This window comes from Silene latifolia, chromosome 6 (genome assembly GCF_048544455.1).
Source record: "Silene latifolia isolate original U9 population chromosome 6, ASM4854445v1, whole genome shotgun sequence".
NCBI classification, from domain to species: domain Eukaryota; kingdom Viridiplantae; phylum Streptophyta; class Magnoliopsida; order Caryophyllales; family Caryophyllaceae; genus Silene; species Silene latifolia.
The window spans coordinates 132,282,088-132,302,019 of NC_133531.1; the positions used below are offsets into that span (position 1 = coordinate 132,282,088).

The 19,932-nt window shown below is 40.9% G+C and overlaps 1 non-coding gene across 1 annotated transcript; it reads left to right on the forward strand.

Annotated features, from left to right (window-relative positions):
- Window positions 1–19,454: 19,454 nt before the first annotated feature.
- On the forward strand, window positions 19,455–19,561 carry LOC141589426 (small nucleolar RNA R71). Its single transcript, XR_012520365.1, has one exon. It is a non-coding gene; the product is annotated as a small nucleolar RNA R71 (small nucleolar RNA).
- Window positions 19,562–19,932: the final 371 nt, after the last annotated feature.

A 19,932-nucleotide genomic window follows, 5' to 3' on the forward strand; every position in this document is an offset into this window, starting at 1 on the left:
AACTAGTCCTCTTTCCCCGGTGAGTCGCCAAAATCGTGGACAACGCCCGCGGAAGCTGCGTCCGCGGGATCCACACTAGGCATAATCGACTCGAGGTTCCTTCGAATCGAATTAAGACAAATTAGAGTCGCCACCAAGTTTTATGGGAACTTGGAACCGTTCAAGTCAACTTTACACCTTTCATCGAAAAGCATAAAGCCAATCGACTACGAGTGATTAAAGATAAAGACTTGTACCCTATATCACTCGATTTGAATGACTCTCGTAATCCAATGGTATTTAGACGGATCCACAAACCATTGATCTTGAGTAAGGGGTGAGGGTACGTGTTAGGAAGCCCATAAGGACACCTAACCCCGCCCGTCAATAACGGCCTCTACTAAGTCAAGTATCGGATTTCAAACAAGGTCGTAGCTACTGCGATATATGATATGCAAACATCGTTTTAAAACCCTAACATGTGACAACAATTTCTATGTCGTTTTAGATGCAACTAAACTAACTTTGTCAAAGTTGTAATTTAGCATGTGGGTTGATTGATCTAACAACAAACAAAACAAAGCAAACAAGGCTTGAGGGGAATGGGGAAGCCGTTGGGATCTACCCTATTACAACCCAGGCATTTCATGCCGACACAACAGGAAATTAAAGATACAACTCGATCTAAAATACAACGCTATACACAAAACCATACACGACACACTACACGGCCAATTCGGCCTAGGGAAACGTGCACAAGGGGGGTGGCCCACGGCTTACATGCCTCACGGCCTTAGGTCACTCCCCATAATGCGTGCTTTCACTTAATCTTATCGAATTAGACATAGGGCCACACACCAAAGCATGCATTAGCATAAATCGGGCCATGTCGCTTTAGACAACATGCGATTTACTACGCTCTTACATGAATTGGAGCACAACCATCTAACCAAACAAGACTAAGGTTTTTTAGAAATCATTTGACTCGATGACGGAAAACTAATTACAAACAAATTACAAAACACGACTCGGTAAACAAAAATAATTACAAGATACGAAATAACGAGATAAAGATAAAAAAGAGCGAGAAAAGGACTACAGAAACACGGCCAAACACGACCTACATATCCTAGCCTACCCTAATCCTTAGGTTAGATTCATTAGGATAGATAGATTTGCAAAGCGATACGGGATGCACATTAGAAAACGATGATAAAATAGGTCAGAAAGCTTCGCCTAAAACCGAGTGCTCTACACGGCCTAAAGGGTCGAATTAGGTCAAGTTCGCTAATTAAATTAACTCGTCGAGTGTTAATAAGAAGGTGCTAATCACGCACTCTTATACTAGCGAGAAATCATGTGAAAAGAGAGATGCATTCAATTAGATTAGAGAATTGTTGATCGATTTTAATGCTTATGTCGAAGCCACCTAACGTGTCTAATTAGGTTATTAAATTGATCTAATGTCGTCTAAATGAGTTATATGTTAACAATCAGAGGTCGAACTAACATGCGAAGGGTCCTAGGGTAGGTCGAATTGGTCGAAACAAACGAGGGATCAAAAGCGATGAACGAAGTTAGAAATCGTTTTATTAATGCCCTACCTTGAACACGAGGATATGTAAATGAGACGGGGTGTACGACCGACCGATGTGGCGGATTTCTTTCCCATCTCAAGTCAACGCGGGTGTTCGTGGTGGTACTTTAACTCATACTCGGACTAAACTAGTTTCATAGTTAACGATAACAAACGATAAACAAAATAAAAACGAAACAATAAAAAACAAACATAAAAAAAGCACGAAATAAAAGGGAGAAAAGGAGGATTTGATGCACCCTCAACCTACATGTATCGTTGACACCGTCTTGGGTCGTAATCGATCGTAGATTTTATCTCGAGAGGCCGTCGTCGACGAAGGAACAAAGCAATAACACGTTTTTTTTGCAAATCTGGACAGCAACTTTCAAACTGCAATTTCTCACTCGTTTCACGGTGAAAATTAGATTTAAATGATGTTTTGAAAACTATAAAGAGAGGAGAACAAAGATCTTAAAACAATCCTTGCTCGTTTTCAGTTATTGGGCACGAAAAACGAGCACAAACAGAACTGGACAGACAGGAAAAGCTGCGAAAACAGAGTGTATGTCACTCTGTTTTTCGAGGGGATTCGTGTACTCTCAAGGGCAATTTGGCTCGTGAATATTTGTCTAAGATGTAGGTGGATGTTTTGTGGTTAATTAGGAACAAGAAACTCGAATTTTAATGGAGGTTTGAGGGTTGAACGAAGGGTTCCAAAGAGGACACACAAACTGATTCTCAGTTTTGTATGTTGGTTTTGTCGAGGGTTTTTGAGAGGCAATTAAGGTTTGTTTCTGGAGTTTAGAGCTTGTAAGTGACGGTAGTATGTATGGAGAACTTAAAGGAATGAATGTATGGTGAAGGGGGGGTATTTATAAGGAGTTTCGAAGGGTAGAAGTAGGGCAACAAGCAGTGGGGCCTGTTTCGCATAGCTGCTGTCCATCAGCTATTTCGTGAGGTTTTTAGGGTTTGTATGGGGGGTTTGCTTGGTGGTTAAGCTAAGGTAATATGGGTATGATACTAGGGTATGGTGTAGGGTTAATGGGCATGGGTTTAGGTGGTGTTTGGAGCGGGTTTTGGGCTCGGGTTTGAGCACGCAAAACGGGGGGGGGGGGGGGGCTGCTTGTTATTTGCGAGCTGTTTATTGGGTGTTTGGGACGGGAATTGGATGGGTTTCGTGGTGGGTTTAGTGATGGGTTGTTTGTAGGTAATGAGGGGCAGGAATTGGGTTGGTTGTGGCGGGTTTGGGTCAAGCTTTGAAGCACACAAAACGGGTTGGAGGAAGGGTCGAGCTAACGCGGGTAAGGGGAAGTAGTTGGGCTGCTTTGTGTATGTTTGGGGCGAGATTTGGGACGTGGGTATGGGGGTTCGAACTAGGGTTGGATGGGTAGAGGCCTAGGTTGGTTAGTGTACTCGAGATTCGTGCCAACTCGTAAAGAAAACGGGCTCAGAAACCGAGTTATAATCGAGCTCCAAAACGTGTGGTTAAAACGAGTCTTCGATTTTCAAATTCGATTTTTCAAATCGATTAACACATTAAAATCAATGATTTTTCAAATCAAATACACTCATAAAATGATTTTTCAAATCAATTATTTATTTTATTTTCAATAAAATAAACTTGAGAAAATAAATTCAAAATAAAGTAAAATGAATTCACCTTAAAAAAAAGCTTTAATTTAAATATCATTTAAATTAATAAAATACTCCGTCGACAACGCTCATTCTACATCGTAAAACGAACCCAAATAATGACAATGACAACTAATAAATACATGTGTCCTATCATCATCGGGTGTTTGTCGGGTTCTCTATAAATTCCAATATCGACGGATACGGGTATCTACACTTGTGGTCTCCGCTGCTCACCCTTGACCCTATGGCAGGTCAAACATTTAGCAACGAACTCAGCCACATCTCTCTTCATATTAGGCCACCAAAAAGTCTTCTTGAGGTCTTTATAAAGCTTGTCACCTCCTGGGTGAACTGAATAAGGAGTGAAAATGGGCCTCTGTCATGATAACTCTCCTCACGTCTGCATCATCAGGAACACACCATCGCCCATCAAAACGAACACTCCCATCTGTGTGGATAGAAAACCTGAAAACTGTGACACTCTCCATCCCAGACTTCCATTATTGGATCTTAGGATCAAGCTCTAGTTTTCTCTTGATATCCTCATATAAATCCGGCTCGATCGTCAAATCCCCGATGGTATCCCCTTTCCTAATCATATGGATTCCCATCTTGTACATCTCATCCCTCATCTTCAGCAAAGACATAGTTGTACACAGCGAATGAACACTCTTTCTGCTCAAAGCATCTGCAACCACGTTAGCCTTACCCTCGTGATAAATGATCTCCATGTCATAGTCCCCGATCAGCTCCATCCATCGTCTCTATCACATGTTAAGCTCTTTCTGAGTGTGGATATATTTCAGACTCTTATGATCTGAAAATACCTTAAAGGTTTCCCCGTAAAGGTAGTGCCTCCAAATCTTAAGAGCAAAGACAACTACACCCAATTCCAAATCATGAGTTGGGTAGTTCTCCTCATATGGCTTCAGTTGCCTCGATGCATAAGCTATAACCTTTCCATTCTGCATCAGAACACAGCCTAATCCATTATGTAAAGCATCCGTATATACTTCAAAGTTCGCACAACCCTCTGGTAAAGCTAGGATAGGAGCTGTGGTCAAACGCTCCTTTAAGGTCTGGAACGCCGTCTCACAACTCTCATCCCATCGAAAACTGGTCTCTTTCCTCATCAAGGTTGTCATAGGTCGAGCTATCGTAGAAAAGTCCTTCACAAACCTCCTGTAGTAACCAGCTAGACCCAAGAAACTCTGAATCTCGGCAACATTCTTCGGTGATTCCCACTTGATTAGTGCCTCAATCTTGCTAGGATCCATGGACACACCCTTTTTGGATATCACATGACCCAGAAAAGCCACCTCCTCTAACAAGAACTCACACTTGGATAGCTTGGCATAAAGTTGATTGTCTCGCAAGGTCTGCAAAACTTGCCTCAAGTGCTCCTCATGCTCTTCCTTAGTCTTAGAGTAGACTAAGATGTCATAAATGAAGACAACCACAAACTTTTCCAAGAATGAACTAAAGACCCAGTTCATCAGATCCATGAAAGCTGCTGGTGCATTCGTCAAACCAAAAGGCATCACTACATACTCATAGTGACCATAACGAGACCAGAAAGCTGTCTTAGGAACATCCTCGTCTGCTATCCTCAACTGGTGATAACCTGACCTCAAATCGAACTTAGAGAACACACCTGCGCCACTCAGCTAGTCAAACAGATCATCAATCCTAGGCAAAGGATACTTGTTCTTCACCGTGACACGGTTCAGCTCCCTATAGTCGATGAATAACCTCATACTTTGATAGGCTTATCGTGTACCTATGAAAAGATAATTACCCTAGACACAAATTAATGTAGTAATAGGGGTCGAACACAAGGAGACGGGAATTACGTTGTGAAATGCTATGGGAATATTTCTATCAAGATCGATTTCGTTTTGGGTTTGTTTGTTTGTTTGATGACTAACAAAAACTATGATGTAAATTATATAATAAAAAGGAGTCTAAGGGGGTCGGGTTTCACATGCAAAGGTAAATATATAATTATGTTAAACTCGGTATTAAAAACATTGTCAATTGCTTAGGCTTAGAGACACCCACCTTACGGCATTAGTATCAACCATAGACTGGGTTCTAGAGAAACTTTCGTCCATGACTAGGTCATCCTACTACACATGCTTTGTCTAATTCGATTCCATGCCTCTCGACTTTTAGAATGAATGAACAAACTTAATCTATGGATAAGGCCTTAAACAAAGATTAAATATTATGGTGCAAACATGTGATAGAAACAATTGAACAATATTATTATCAACCTATTTTAACATGTTATGTACTTGATTTTACATGGCTCCCCTAGCTCTTAGAATAAGAAATTTAGCTATATTAAAGTGTAAATTATAAACTATATTGTAAGAAATGCTAAACATGATTGTACAAATTATATAAACTAAATGATATAGCATGTAAAAGAAAAAAAGCTAATGTAATGTGAATAAAGTACTAATAATAAACTATGCGTAAACTAAATAGAAATGTAAAATCGTGAACTAGAAATAGAAATACCTTAATATAAATGAACTTGTATGGAAGAAACAAATAGAACCAAATGCTTGAAATGTATTAAGAACCAAATGTTGATAACTACAAGCTTAACTATATTGAAATCTAATAAGAAAACTATTGAGAGAATTATAATGCTTAAGGCTATTGTAAGTATATGAGACGTAAAAATGAGATGCCTAAGCTATGAAGTGGCTCCCCTTTATATAGGGGAGGGGAGTGAAACGTAAACAAGCTAGAGACAGCCAACCCCGATTGGTGTTGGGGGCCCCGATCGGGGTCGTGTGTTTCCAGCCCGTTTACCATAACCCTCCTCTAAATTGCTTGGAGAATCCTATGTTGGTGATTAATTGAGCGATTAATCACCCGGTTAAGACCTAAACTCTTGGCATCCTAGGTAGCTTGGAATCCTATCTTTTCCCTTGACTTGGACTTGAGTTTGGGCTTGACTTTGATTGTTGACAACACTTGTATTGCACACATTAGCCCATCCAATTTCTCCATACAAAACCCATGCCAATACTCCATGCTAGTCCAATACTTGGTTTCATTTAGCCATTGCACTCTAGTAGCTCATCTTGTAGTATTTTAGCTCCAAAAAGTTTAAGTATCCTACAAAACATGTGGAGACAAGCAAATGCACTAGAATAACAAATATTAGCTCAAAACACCATGATAAGTGCTAAATGACATGTAAAATAGAGCTAATATAGGGGGTACAAATATATAAAATATGCACTTATCAAACGCTCCCAAGCTAAACTCTTGCTTGTCCCTAAGCAAGAAACCACATCCCATCAAATGCAATATCCAAAACAAACTATGCATAATGATTTAAAAACCCGAATCAACATGGACAAGGGACAAAACAAAATATGGATGAGATTTACATGATGGCATAGCATGGAAAACTTGAAATGAACCTTTAAGCTCATGCATGATCTTTTGACTTATGGACTCTCACGGGGCACTCAAACTCTTTTATATGTGAAAGGACAATTTTGTGAATGAACACTCAACTATCCTCGACTTATAATAATGTGTCCGCAATCTAATATGGTAAGCAATCAAAACTAGTAAGCAAAAGCAATCATATGTAAGCATGATAAAGAAGCAAAATGGGTAGGAAGAAGGCAATATGTAATGGGCAAGAAGGGGGAACAAATGAATTATGGATTGTGGAGCTAATGTCAAGCTAGCAACAATCAAATGGAAGGATGCTCAATCCCAATTCTACCCAATTTTGCAATTTAATCATAAGAAAACTCTACAAAATATATGAATAATGCTTGAGAGTTTCTCCCATCTTTTTTTTTTTTTTATTCTTTTCAATTCATACTTCTTTTTTCATTTTCATGCTTTTTCTCATTCATTCATTTTTTTCTTTCTTGATTTCTCATTTCAATTCACCATCATTTTTTCTTTCATCTTTTTCATTTTTTCTTGAGCATTAAGACAAGCTCACATGACTTCCAAACTTTTGAAACAAATCCTAATTGAGCACCCAAGCAAAAACAAACAAGGCTACTAGCTCAACAAGATAGGCAAATTATAATGTAGCTAGGAAAAATGTTTGTGAAAGGGGTAAAAAAAGGCAAAAATTATCATGTGAATGGCTCCAAAATACCATAAAAAATGAATGCATGCTTACAAAGAGATGGCATGAGAAACATGCTTGTGCATTTTGATAAAACACACATGTTGAACTGATGGTTATCAAATAGTACCTCGCAAGTGCACGATTTATCGTTCTGCAAAATAGAGGGTCGATCCCACAAGGAGTTAAGAAGATTACTAATTGTTCTAATCCTATCGTTTAGCTAAGTCGGCAATAAAGGATGAATTTGTTATACTAAGACTACCTAAGACAAAGTGAAATTCAAACTAAACAAGAAATAGATAAATAAGCGAGAAGAAATGATAAGTTGTAAATCAAATAATTTAAAGGCCTAAGACTCGATTCTCCCCTAAACAATTCATAACTTCACACCATTAAATCTCTAGGCTAATCATAAGGGTAACAAGGTGAGGAGGAGATGGCTCTAATTCGCCTAAGACCCCCCTCTCGGGTTCGAAATAGGACACTAGCACTACCCACCAACCCCCCTCTTGGGTTCGAAGGTCGGAATCCCTAACTCAACACTCAACAACCCCAAAAACGTGCACTTTTCCAAGGAGGTCAAGAAGTTGGTCAAGGTCATTAAGTACTCATCGTAATCCGGGTCATCCCACTCCTCCTCTCGGAGGTCGATTTCAAACGCTAGTTTAGAGGTGCCCTCCCATGGTTCTCCCTTTCGGTCTCAACCTAGGTTAGCAATAGGGCCAAATTCCGGATATCCAAATCACAACCTAACCAACTGTCGTTGGTGGACAAGGGTCGCAAATCGACACTACCCAAAATCAATCCATAAACAAAATCATTTCTCTAAACTACCCTCACCAATTTCCCTAAATAATTAGCCTTTATGAGATTCAATTAGTGAAATTACTCATGTTGGGTCAAACCGAGTCCTAGTGGAGGACTACTCACTAATCATGTTTCTAAAAGCAAAAGAGACAACAAAGATGGAATCTTTAAGCATAAACATGGTGGAAGAATAAATTCTACTACTAATCATGCAATAATCCAACACAAAGTATGAGGAAAGACAATTTAATCTAATAATGATGAGGATTAACTAAAAGACACAACCTTTATGGAATCTTAACTTAAACAATCAACAAAACATGAAAGAAAAGCTAATGTAAACAAATGAGACTAGGAAGAGAACTTATACCAACTTAATAGCAAAGAAAGGAACTTGGATTGAAAATAAGAAAGGAGACGCCTTCAATCTTCTTACAACCCAATTTCTACACTAATTAAGGCATAATTATTGAATAGCTTGTTCTAATTAGGGAGAGATTAGCAAAGTAATTAACAAGATTCAAACTTGGAAAGGGAAATAAAATTAGATCCAGGGTTATGTGTCTAAACACGATTTTGAGGGAGTATTAGGGAGTATTTATAGTATCCTCCTACTTAGGTTACAAAAAAGGGAATTAAGACAAAACACGGGTAGCAGCGACCGCCAGCCAGTCGACCGGCAGCCGGCTGCCCCTCCGGCGCCGAGACATATCAAATTTGAAGCTTTAAATTGGCTAAGGAGACACTCCGCCGGTTGACCGGCAGCCGGCTGGTCGGCCCAGGGCCATTTTCTGCTTTTTCTTCCCCTTTCTTCCTTGCTAACTTCCTCGTGTGCCTTGTTTCTTGCCAAATTTCCTTTAGCTAACTCAATTACCTACAATCGATTACCAAAATTGGTAATAGCGGGAATAAAAGGCAAAATGCAAGAAAAAGGCCTAAGATTGTGCCTAAGTAGTCCAAAAGATTAGCAAAAAGAAGGGTAAAAAGGGGCCGAATGTTCAATCATCAAATCTCCCCACACTTAGTCCTTACTCGTCCCCGAGTAAGTCCAAAGCCAATGCACAAGAGACTACTATAGTAACCACCAAGAGTGTGTGCACGATATAAGCATCACTCAATTATTCTAAATTAAAAGTATTAGCCGATCGAGTATTAGCGCACTCAACGCCCCTTCAACTCACAATTTGACACTCATGAGGGGAAAGTGCCCTATTGCAAGGCAAGTTGAGTCTTGCTACAAAATTGCGATGCATCTATCTTGAAAGCACGTAATCAAGCAATATAATGCATCTAACAAAATGGTCCACTTTCCTCATCTAAGTGGCCGGATTTTTCAAACAACAAAACACGGTCTTGGTCGGGAGTACCGTCTCAGAAGTTCCAACGGAGGTGCCAACCCCCTAAGCATGGCTCAAGCGACCCTAGCTTGACCAATGCTCAAGAAACACATTCAAGAGCGGGGTAAGGGGAAGTAGGCAAGTCCGCCGAGAATTACAAAACCGACACGAGATTCAACCATGAGACCCATGACTAAGGGGACCTAGGCAACGACATCCTCACGGTTTTCACTCGTCACTTAATGAAAGAACAAGGTAATTTTTGTGACAATTAGTAACCAAAATCACTCTCCTAACTCGACTAGCAAAAACGTGCCCGCAATCTAATGTGTAAGACCGTCCTATGTCCAATGAAATGCAAGCAATGGAAAAGTGCACACAATATGAAACAAGGCTTGTAACGGGGCTAGGGAGTAGGACAAAACGGGAATGGTGCAAGCACCGTTTGGATATGTGGAGTTCAAATCAAGAATTGCCGACACATCGTAACCCATTTCTTATTACAACACATGAGACACGTCTATGCCCTAACATAGCATGGATCACCAAAACTATGCAAAAATTGCATAAACCCAACTCAAATTGGAAAAACTCAAAAGCACTCCTCTTATTTCAACAAATGGTAACATCTACACCCTAACAAAGGCTCGGTTTCCCGAGCCATGCAAAAATGTGTAAATCCGACTCATTTTGGAAAAATATCAAATTGCCCTTTTATTTAGCAACGACTTTTTCTACCCCGTTTAATGATGAGGAGGGGTGTTGCTTGCCTCCTTTCTTTTCTTGTTAACATATATACAACACCAATAACTCATTTTTGATTTTTTTTTTTTCACTTTTCTGTTTTGTTTTTCAATTCTTCTTCAAAACCTCTTATTTTTATACAATGCCAAATATATACCAAATTCCGACCCAAGTGGACACGTATACTATCCACCATCACAACCCAAATCACCTCCTACAACACGACTACAAAACCGATCAATTCTTGATCAAGGAAGGGTGGTTATGGAATGTAGCTATTTTGGTGGGTTTGCCAAATGGAGAGGCTAAAGCTCAAAGGGGCGAATCAAAAAGGGAGATAATGAAAGGGACAAAACAAGGCTATTTGACTATGTGAGGTTCATATAAATGGATTCTTGTTTTCTATCATGTGCACAAAAAAATGTAAAATTTATCTAAGGACGAAATGACACACTTATGCATCTTGATATGACACGCCTCGCGAGGAGGCCTACTCTCAAACCTAAATGAGGGTGGGGTATGAATGTACCCACCCTAGGAGGCTCTACCTTTACCTTTGAGTAGCTAAGTCGAGCCTTAGGTCTAGTCTACGACCCTAGGTCTCACAAGATCGGTCTAAACTCATTGGCCAAGCCCACCTCCCTCGGCTAACTAAGAGGTCACGGGTGCGAGTCATGGGGAGGGGAGAGGCACAATTGGACACATAAATCATCATGGGGGTACTTGGTTCCCTTCCTAAACCATGTTCTTTCTTAAAAACTTTATTTACAAACGGATGCAAAACTTGAAATTGAAAAACATGTATATACAAGAACATGTGCATGCTGAAATTGAACCAAACAAGAATAGAGACATGCAACAAGTTGACTAAGCTTAACAGCACATCAACACCAACAATCCAATAGTTCCCCAAAGGAACATCCAAGGCACAAAAACCCGTCCTCCTCCATATTATACAACAATATAAAAAGAGAGAGAATGGAAAAGGAGAAAGAGATAAGAACGTGTATACCAAGCGGTAAACTAGTCTCCTTCTTGCCTCAAACGGTTGATGCCTATGCCAAGGGTTAGCCAACAAACAACATATATATACAATGCAATGTTTTTGTAATTTTTCTGATTTTTTTTTTTTCAATTTTTAGGTATTTTGTTGAAATTTTATCAAATTTACAAGTATTTACAAATATAAACAAATATTCACAAGAGTGGATATTTCCCTCCCGACACTGAAGATGTAAATTGTCCTCAATGGACAAAAGCATAGGGAGTGAATAAGAAAAAGGAAGGAACATATTTTTGTATTTTTTGATTTTTGAAAATAAAAATAACATATTTTTGGTATTTTTGTTTTTAAAAATGGAAAGGACATGTTTTTGGTGTTTTTTATTTTTTATTTTTTTATTTATTTTTTTAAAATATGAATTTTCTCCCCACACTTATTTATTTACATTACTTCCAAATGGAAATAAATGTGTGGAGGATATTCGAAAAGTAAATACATATTTTTATTGTTTTTGAATTTTTTGGAAAAAGTAAAGAACATGTTTTTTGGTTTTTTTTTGCCTCCTCCCCACACTTATTATGTACAACATCCAATGACGGATGAAGCATGGTTAAGAGGCATTTAAGTTCAAAAATAAAGAACATATTTTTGGCTTTTTTTTTCCATTTTTTCAATTTTTTTTTTCATTTTTTTTTTTGTGTTTTATAAATGGATGCAACTACATGTGACAATATGTTACAAATTTTAAAATCTAATGCAACCTACATGAATGCAAACTAAATGATGATTAATACTAAATATATTACAAAATATTCTAAATGCAAAAACTAGTAAGTTATATTTGGATATGTGGGAGGGTTTAATGAAATTTGGATTGAATATGGGGAGCATACCGAAGGTTTTGGATTTTCAAACGAGAGCATTAGCCTCTAGGTAGTGCAAGGCTATGAATTACCAATAGTCACTTAACTCTTCCAACCAACAAGAAATCATTAAAAGAAATGGGGAGATGAGATACTTACAAAGGGTCAAGGAACGAGATGTATAGGAAGCCACCCTTGCCAAGAGCTCACAATAGAAAGTACTCTCTCCACTTCACCAACTCAACTATCAAAATCAATATCATATTCCACATCCCCGCATCACCGTGGAATGTAGGAGCCACTCCACTATACCACGCACCACTCTCTTGATGAACCACAGGAGTAGGAAAGGCCGGATTACCAAAGTAATCCGACTGCATATGGAACCCTCCACGAATAGTCGGCGCGGTGTATCCTTGGGTGGGCCATGTGAAGTAATCCGGGTGCGGCCCATCCCTAGTGACAAACCCGCGGCGGGCATAGTCATCATAAATCGGGAAGTTCCCTAGTCCTTGGTTATAGTAGATATGATCTGGCCTTTGGTTCACCAAGTCAAACCGAGTATTCATTTCACTCTTCAATTCACCCAATCCCAAGTTCAAGTTGTCAAAATACCCTACTAAAGTCGGGTCTAGGGGAGGGTATTGGTAGTTCGGTTGTTGAGAAGCGGAAGGCATAGAATGAGTGTCAAATTGTTGCGGTAATGAGGTAAAAGTGGATGGGTGGGATTCCGAGGTCGGGCCGTGGCGCTCTCGCCGAGAAAGTGTTTGCCGGGCACCCTCGGTGTGGTCACGCTCATGTACCGAGAGGAGGTAACTAGATTGATCTTGCTTTATTGTTGTTGCATTAATATTTGGTAGGACAATTGAATCCTTGTCATCGACTTGCCAATACTCACGATTATCGGGCGGGTCAACCCTAAACCATTCCAAGGAGTGGGTCAAGTAGAACTTTGATAAGACATTGGGCTCTTGAACCGAGTTGTACAAAGATTCATCAAACCCGCCTATATCCTTGGCCAATTGCGTGATCATCCCGCCCACAAATATTCCCACACTTTGATCTAGGAAATTCGCCAATTTCCTAAGGTGAAGCACAAAGTGGTGGGCTATGTTCACTTGAAACGACTTGGGCTTTTGGAAAAGGTAAGAGCCAAGGATGTTTAGTTCATCGGTTCTAATGGTCCACGGTTCACTCCTAGCAAAAATGGTCCACCCCATGAATCGATGCCAAACCCTAATAGTCGGAAAATGAATAGAGTTGGCATTCATTTTCCCTTGTGTGGGTTCAGGCTTACCCGATATAGCTTCCCAAACCCGAGAATGATGGAAATCAGCGGGTGCCCTATAGGAGTCCATGTAATTCAAACCGAAAGCTTTTCCAAACCTCTTCAAGGTCATAGTATGGTTGCGGTTCATAAGGCGGAACCTAATTTCAACAATTTCACCGGTACTTCTCCTTTTATTCACTTGGAGTGAGCTCAAGAATTCCCAAGTAAGGCAAGGGTAAGTCAATCATTTAAGGGTGTACAAGAATCCCATTCCAACCCCCCTAAATAGTTTCTTGGCATCGGTATCGATCCCTAAATCTTTCATGGTTTGGCTACAAATGAATTTAGTAGCATGAATAGGACGATTTTTGAACAAAAGAAACATACATTTTTGAGCCCCGGATGCGAAGACAAGATTAGGGAAGTCGGGATCCGGCGAGGAATACGTCATTTGAGCCACTCCGAATTGAACCAAGTCCATAGCGGCCCTAGCCATGTCCGCTCTTGTTCTCTTGGATGCCATCTTCAAGTTAGTTGGAAAGGTTGAGTGTTGGTGGGTGGGTTTGTCGGGGAATTAGAGAGGATTTTAGGTTGAGGGATTGTAGAGAGAGAGAGAGAGATTTTTAGAGAGTGGTGAGAAATTGGGAGGATGAGTGAATATAAAGGCACGCAACAAATGACACGGAGCCGGTTGGGTACCGGCCGCCGGTCACCTGGCTCATGGTCACCCAGCACAAATTCAAAAATTCGATTTTTTTGAGTCAAAATTGAGATGCCTCGGCGCCGGTATGCCAACCGGCCGCCGGTCACCCGACGCTCAGCCTTCCCCACCTTAATGTCGAAATTCCTTATCTCCCAAATTTCAGATGCCTCGGCGCCGGTATGCCAACCGGCCGCCGGTCACCCTTCTCCCCGTCAATCCTTCCTAAAAAATCAATGTTATGCCACCACATAACATCTTCCTTCCAAAAATCGAAAGTCAAGCTTAGTTTCTCACCAAAACGTTTCAATTCCCCTTCGGTTAAGCTAATAAATAATTACACTAAAGTGTGACCCATGGGTTGCCTCCCATGAAGCGCCCTTGTTTAACGTTGTAGGCTCGACTAAGTCAAAAATTACCCAATTATACGGACAATGCACCAAAATAGTGAATGACAATCAAGTATGGACAAGATATGTATCAATTGAGCTTACATCCTTCGAGATGGGAGGGCCGGCAACGTAGTTCTTGAGCCGTTGTCCATTTATCTTGAAAGATTGGTCTCCATTGGATACTTCAAGCGACCCATAGGGAAAAACTCGGATCACGGTGAAAGGTCCCGACCATTTTGACTTAAGCTTCCCCGAAAATAGCTTGAACCTTGAGTTAAAGAGAAGAACCAAGTCTCCCACCTTGAATTCCCTCAAAATAGCCTTGTCATGGAACTTCTTCGTCTTCTCCTTATAAATCCTTGAACTCTCATATGCATCGAGGCGAAATTCCTCCAACTCATTCATGTCGAGAAGCCTTTTCTCTCCCGCCTTATTCATGTAAAAATTCAAGAATTTCACCGCCCAAAAGGCACGGTGCTCCAATTCAACGGGGAGATGACAAGGCTTACCGTAAACCAACCTAAAAGGTGAAGTGCCAATAGGAGTCTTGTAGGCGGTACGGTATGCCCATAGAGCATCATCGAGCTTAGTTGACCAATATTTTCGCGAATTTGCCACGGTTTTCTCAAGAATAGACTTGATTTCCCGGTTGGAGACCTCGGCTTGCCCATTTGCTTGGGGGTGATAATCAAGACTTCTTCTATGTTGAACCCTGTGTTTCTTGAGCAAAGCTTCAAAGGTGTTTTCATGGAAGTGCAAACCCCTATCACTTATTAGCACCCTTGGTACTCCAAATCTTGGGAAAATAGTATTCTTCAAGAACTTGCCAACCGATTTGGCATCACATGTCTTGGGAGGAATAGCCTCTACCCACTTACTCACATAGTCTACCGCCACAAGTATGTAATCGTATCCATAGGAGGAAGGGTAGGGGCCTTGGTAATCAATACCCCATATATCAAACAACTCTACCTTTAGGATGTAGTTCATTGGCATCTCATGCCTCCTTGAAATATTGCCGCTTCGTTGGCACTTATCACACCCCTTTGACGTAAGTTGCCACATCATGAAATAGGGTAGGCCAATAGAAACCGCATTGGAGAACCCTTGCGGCGGTCTTCCTTGAACTCCCATGCCCTCCACTTGGCATATCATGGCAATGAGAGATTATCGGCTTCACCTCTTCACTTGGAATGCACCTCCTAATTATCCCATCCGCACAAGATTTGTAAAGGCAAGGTTCATCCCAAAAATATTGCCTTAGATCATGAAAGAATTTCTTCCTCTTATGTGAGTCATAGTCATGTGGGATGACCCCGGATACCAAGTAGTTGACATAATCCGTGTACCAAGGGACATCCATTAGAGCAAGAGCAAATAATTGATCATCCGGCAAGGAGTCATCAATTGGTAACCCATCCTTAACATTTTCATGGAATAGCCGAGAGAGATGGTCGGCTACTACGTTCTCCACACCTTTCTTGTCTCTAATTTCAATATCAAACTCTTGGAGCAAAAGTATCCACCGGATCAAGCGTGGTTTTGATTCTTTCTTGATTAGCAAGTGCCTCAACGCCGTATGATCGGTATGTACTATTACTTTAGAGCCTACCAAGTAAGAACAGAACTTCTTCATAGCATAGATAACAGCCAAAAGCTCCTTTTCGGTGGTTGTGTAGTTTGCTTGAGCTTCATCCAAGGTTTTGCTTGCATAATATATGTCATGGATCTTGCCATTCTTTCTTTGTCCAAGCACCGCTCCCACCGCTACATCACTAGCATTGCACATCAACTCAAAAGGTTCTCCCCAAGTGGGAGGTTGCATAATTGGAGCAGTGATGAGGGCTTATTTCAACCTATTAAACGCATTCAAACATTCATTAGTAAACTCAAAGGGCACATCTTTGCCAAGTAACAATGTTAAAGGTCGGGTAATCAAAGAAAAATCCTTGATAAATCTCCGGTAAAAACTGGCATGCCCAAGAAAACTTCTAACTCCTTTGACATTTGTGGGAGGGGGTAAAGTTTTGATCACTTCAATCTTGGCTTGATCAACTTCTAAGCCTTTACTTGACACAACATGACCCAAAATAACCCCGGATGTCACCATAAAGTGACATTTCTCCCAATTCAAGACTAGACCGGTTTCTTGGCACCTTTTCAAAACCTTACTCAAATTAGCTAGACATCCATCAAATGAGGTGCCTACGACGGAGAAATCGTCCATAAACACCTCCATTATATCCTCAACATATTCGGAAAATATAGCAAGCATACATCTTTGAAATGTGGTCGACGCATTGCATAGCCCAAAGGGCATGCGCCTATAATCAAAGGTGCCAAACGAGCACGTGAAAGTGCTCTTTTCTTGGTCATTAGGGTGAATCGGGATTTGGAAAAACCCCGAAAACCCATCAAGGTAGCAAAAGTGAGAATGTTGGGCAAGTCTTTCCAACATTTGGTCAAGGAAAGGGAGGGGGAAATGGTCTTTCCTAGTCGCCTTGTTAAGGCATGTATAGTCTATACACATTCTCCACCCGGTTGTGATTCTTGTCGGGATAAGCTCATTCTTGTCATTGGTTACTACCGTGACCCCGCCATTCTTTGGTACAACATGCACCGGGCTCACCCATGCACTATCGGAGATAGGGTAAATAATACTCGCATCATAGAGCTTCAACACCTCCTTCCTAACCATTTCTTTCATTGCGGGGTTAAGGCGGCGTTGAGGCTCAATGGAAGATGCACACACATCCTCCAAATGAATGCGGTGAGTGCAAAAAGAAGGGCTAATCCCCTTGATATCATCAATTGAGTACCCAATGACATCCTTATATTTTCTCACAACATCAAGTAACTTTTGAAGTTCGGTGTCATTGAGTGCACTATTGACAATAATAAGGTAAGTGTCATTAGGGCCAAGGAAAGCATGTTTAAGAGTAGAGGGAAGAGGTTTCAACTCCACTTGAGGAGGCGTGGATCTCTCCTCCTTTTTACCATCTCCTCTCAAACTCTCAAATCCTTTATCCGGGTCTTCTTCAATTGTTGCTTCCATGGCTAAAGCATAGTCCCGGTGTTCTTTGCAATCTTTTACCTTACCCTCAAGGAATCCTTGCAAACCCTTGTCTTCATCAAAGTTCTTCATATCTACCCATTCCTCTACCATGTCAATCGTGTAACAAGACTTTTCTTCCGAAGGCTCCTTCATGGGCTTGTTCAAGGAGAATTCTACCTTTTCTTCACCCACTTGTAGAGAAATCTTTCCATTCTTCACATCAATCATGGCACCCCCCGTAGCAAGGCAAGGGCGTCCCAATATGATGGGAATATTTGAGTCCTCGAGAATGTCCATCACATAGAAGTCACAAGGGAATGCAAGTTTACCCACTTTGAGTGGGACATCCTCCACAAGACCGATTGGGTATCTCACCGACCTATCCGCAAGTTGGAGAGAAACCCTTGTTGGTGAAACCTCATATCTCTTCAACTTCTTGAAGATTTTGAGGGACATAAGACTAATGCTAGCCCCCAAATCACATAAGGCTCTCTCAATATGCACTTTCCCAATTTCGCAAGGTATGGAAAAGCTCCCCGGGTCTTCAAGCTTTTGAGGAGCCTCATTCATAAGAATTGCACTACATTCCTTGGATAAATTCACCGTTGTTGTCGGGATCAAGGAATTTTTGTTTGAAATTAGCTCCTTCAAGAATTTCCCATAGCTTGGTATCTCCTTGATAGCGTCAATGAAGGGCATGGTGATGTTGATTCCCTTCATCATGTCCATGAACTTTCCATATTTTGTTCAAGTTTTGCCTTGCTTACCTTTGTGGAAAAGGAATTGGTGGCACATAAGTCCTCACAACTTGTTGTTTGGGCTCTTCAACAATTTTTGATGGTTCATCAACTACCTTTGGAGTCTCCACAACAATTTCCACAAGTTCATCTCCACCCCCTTTCTCTTCAACTATCCTTAGAGGTTCAACCACGATTTTAGGTTCAACCACATCACCCGGTCTACTACTCTTCCTCTTCTTGACAAATGCCCGTTCTTCCAACTCTCTACCACTCCTTAAGTGGATAGCATTTACGGTTTTCGGATTCTCCTCTGTTTTACACGGAAATTTTCCATGAGAGGCTTGTAGTTGGCTCATTTGGGAAGCCAATTGGGAGATTTGATTGTCCGTCATCCGTTGAGAAGCTTGCATTTGGGTTCTAAGTTGGTTAATGGATGAGGTTGTCTCTTCTTGTTTTTGAGTGGAATGGTTGATGAATTGTGTTTGAGAACTCATTAATTGCTCTATCATGAGCTCCACATTTGACTTTGGTTGGGTGGATTGTTGAAATGGTTGGGAGTTTTGTTGTAAAGGTGGGTTGCTTGGTGGATTGAGTGGTTGAAATTGTTGTCTTGGTTGGAAGGTTCTTCCTTGGAAGCCCGGTGGACCTTGGTTGAATGTTGTGTTTGGTTTTTGAGCTTGAAAGTTTTATGTGAATTGTGGTTTTTGTTGAAAGGTGGGATTTTGGACATTTTGTGAACCATAGGAGAAGTTTGGGTATGCTTTCATTCCGGGATGATATTGGTTGTTGTTAAATGCTTGCTTTGCCGGACTAGACTCCCATATTCCGTTCACTTGCTTCATGCATTTGCCCTCTCCTACCATCAAAGGACACTGATTTGGTGGATGTCCTTGGTCTCCACAAATCTCACAACTATAAACTTGGTTCCTCATAGAAGAAGAGTTGCTAGATGTGTTGCTCGAACTCATCAAGGCAACTTGTTGCTTGAGCTCTTCAATTAACCCTTTAACCTCAACATTGTTGGCCGATTCAACCGTTGACTTTCCCTTCCTCTTGTGCCTATCATTATTCCAATGAAAGGTACGAGAAACCATTTCCTCAATAAGCTCCTTGGCCGTTTTGTGGTCAATTTTGTCTAATGCTCACTTTCCCGAGCCGGAATCAAGGTTCATCTTCATTTCATTGCTCAACCCCTCATAAAAGTTGTTAATCAACTCATCATCTCCAATCCCGTGATGAGGACACAACCTTTGGAGTCCCTTATACCTTTCCCATGCCTCGTAAAGGGTCTCATCATCTTGTTGAGTGAAGCCTTGAAGCTCACTCTTGATCCTTGCGGTTCTTTGTAGTGGGAAGTATTTGTTTAGAAAAGCCTTGGAGACATCATCCCAAGTCCGAAGGGAATCGGGTTCACAACTCTTTAGCCACTCCTTAGAACTCCCCCTCAAAGAGTAAGGAAAGAGCCTAAGGCGGAGGGCATCCTCCGACACACCATTTGCCTTGAACATGTCACAACTATCCAAGAATTCATCGAGATGTTCATTGGGGTTTTCGGTGGCTCCCCCGCCGAATTGGTTCCCTTGGACTAGTTGTTGCAAGGTGTCTTTCACATCAAAGTTGTTAGCTTGAATGGGTGGCTTGACAATACTAGGATTTACCACCTTTTTCGGAGCCAAATTATCCCGCATAGGAACCGCGGCCATTG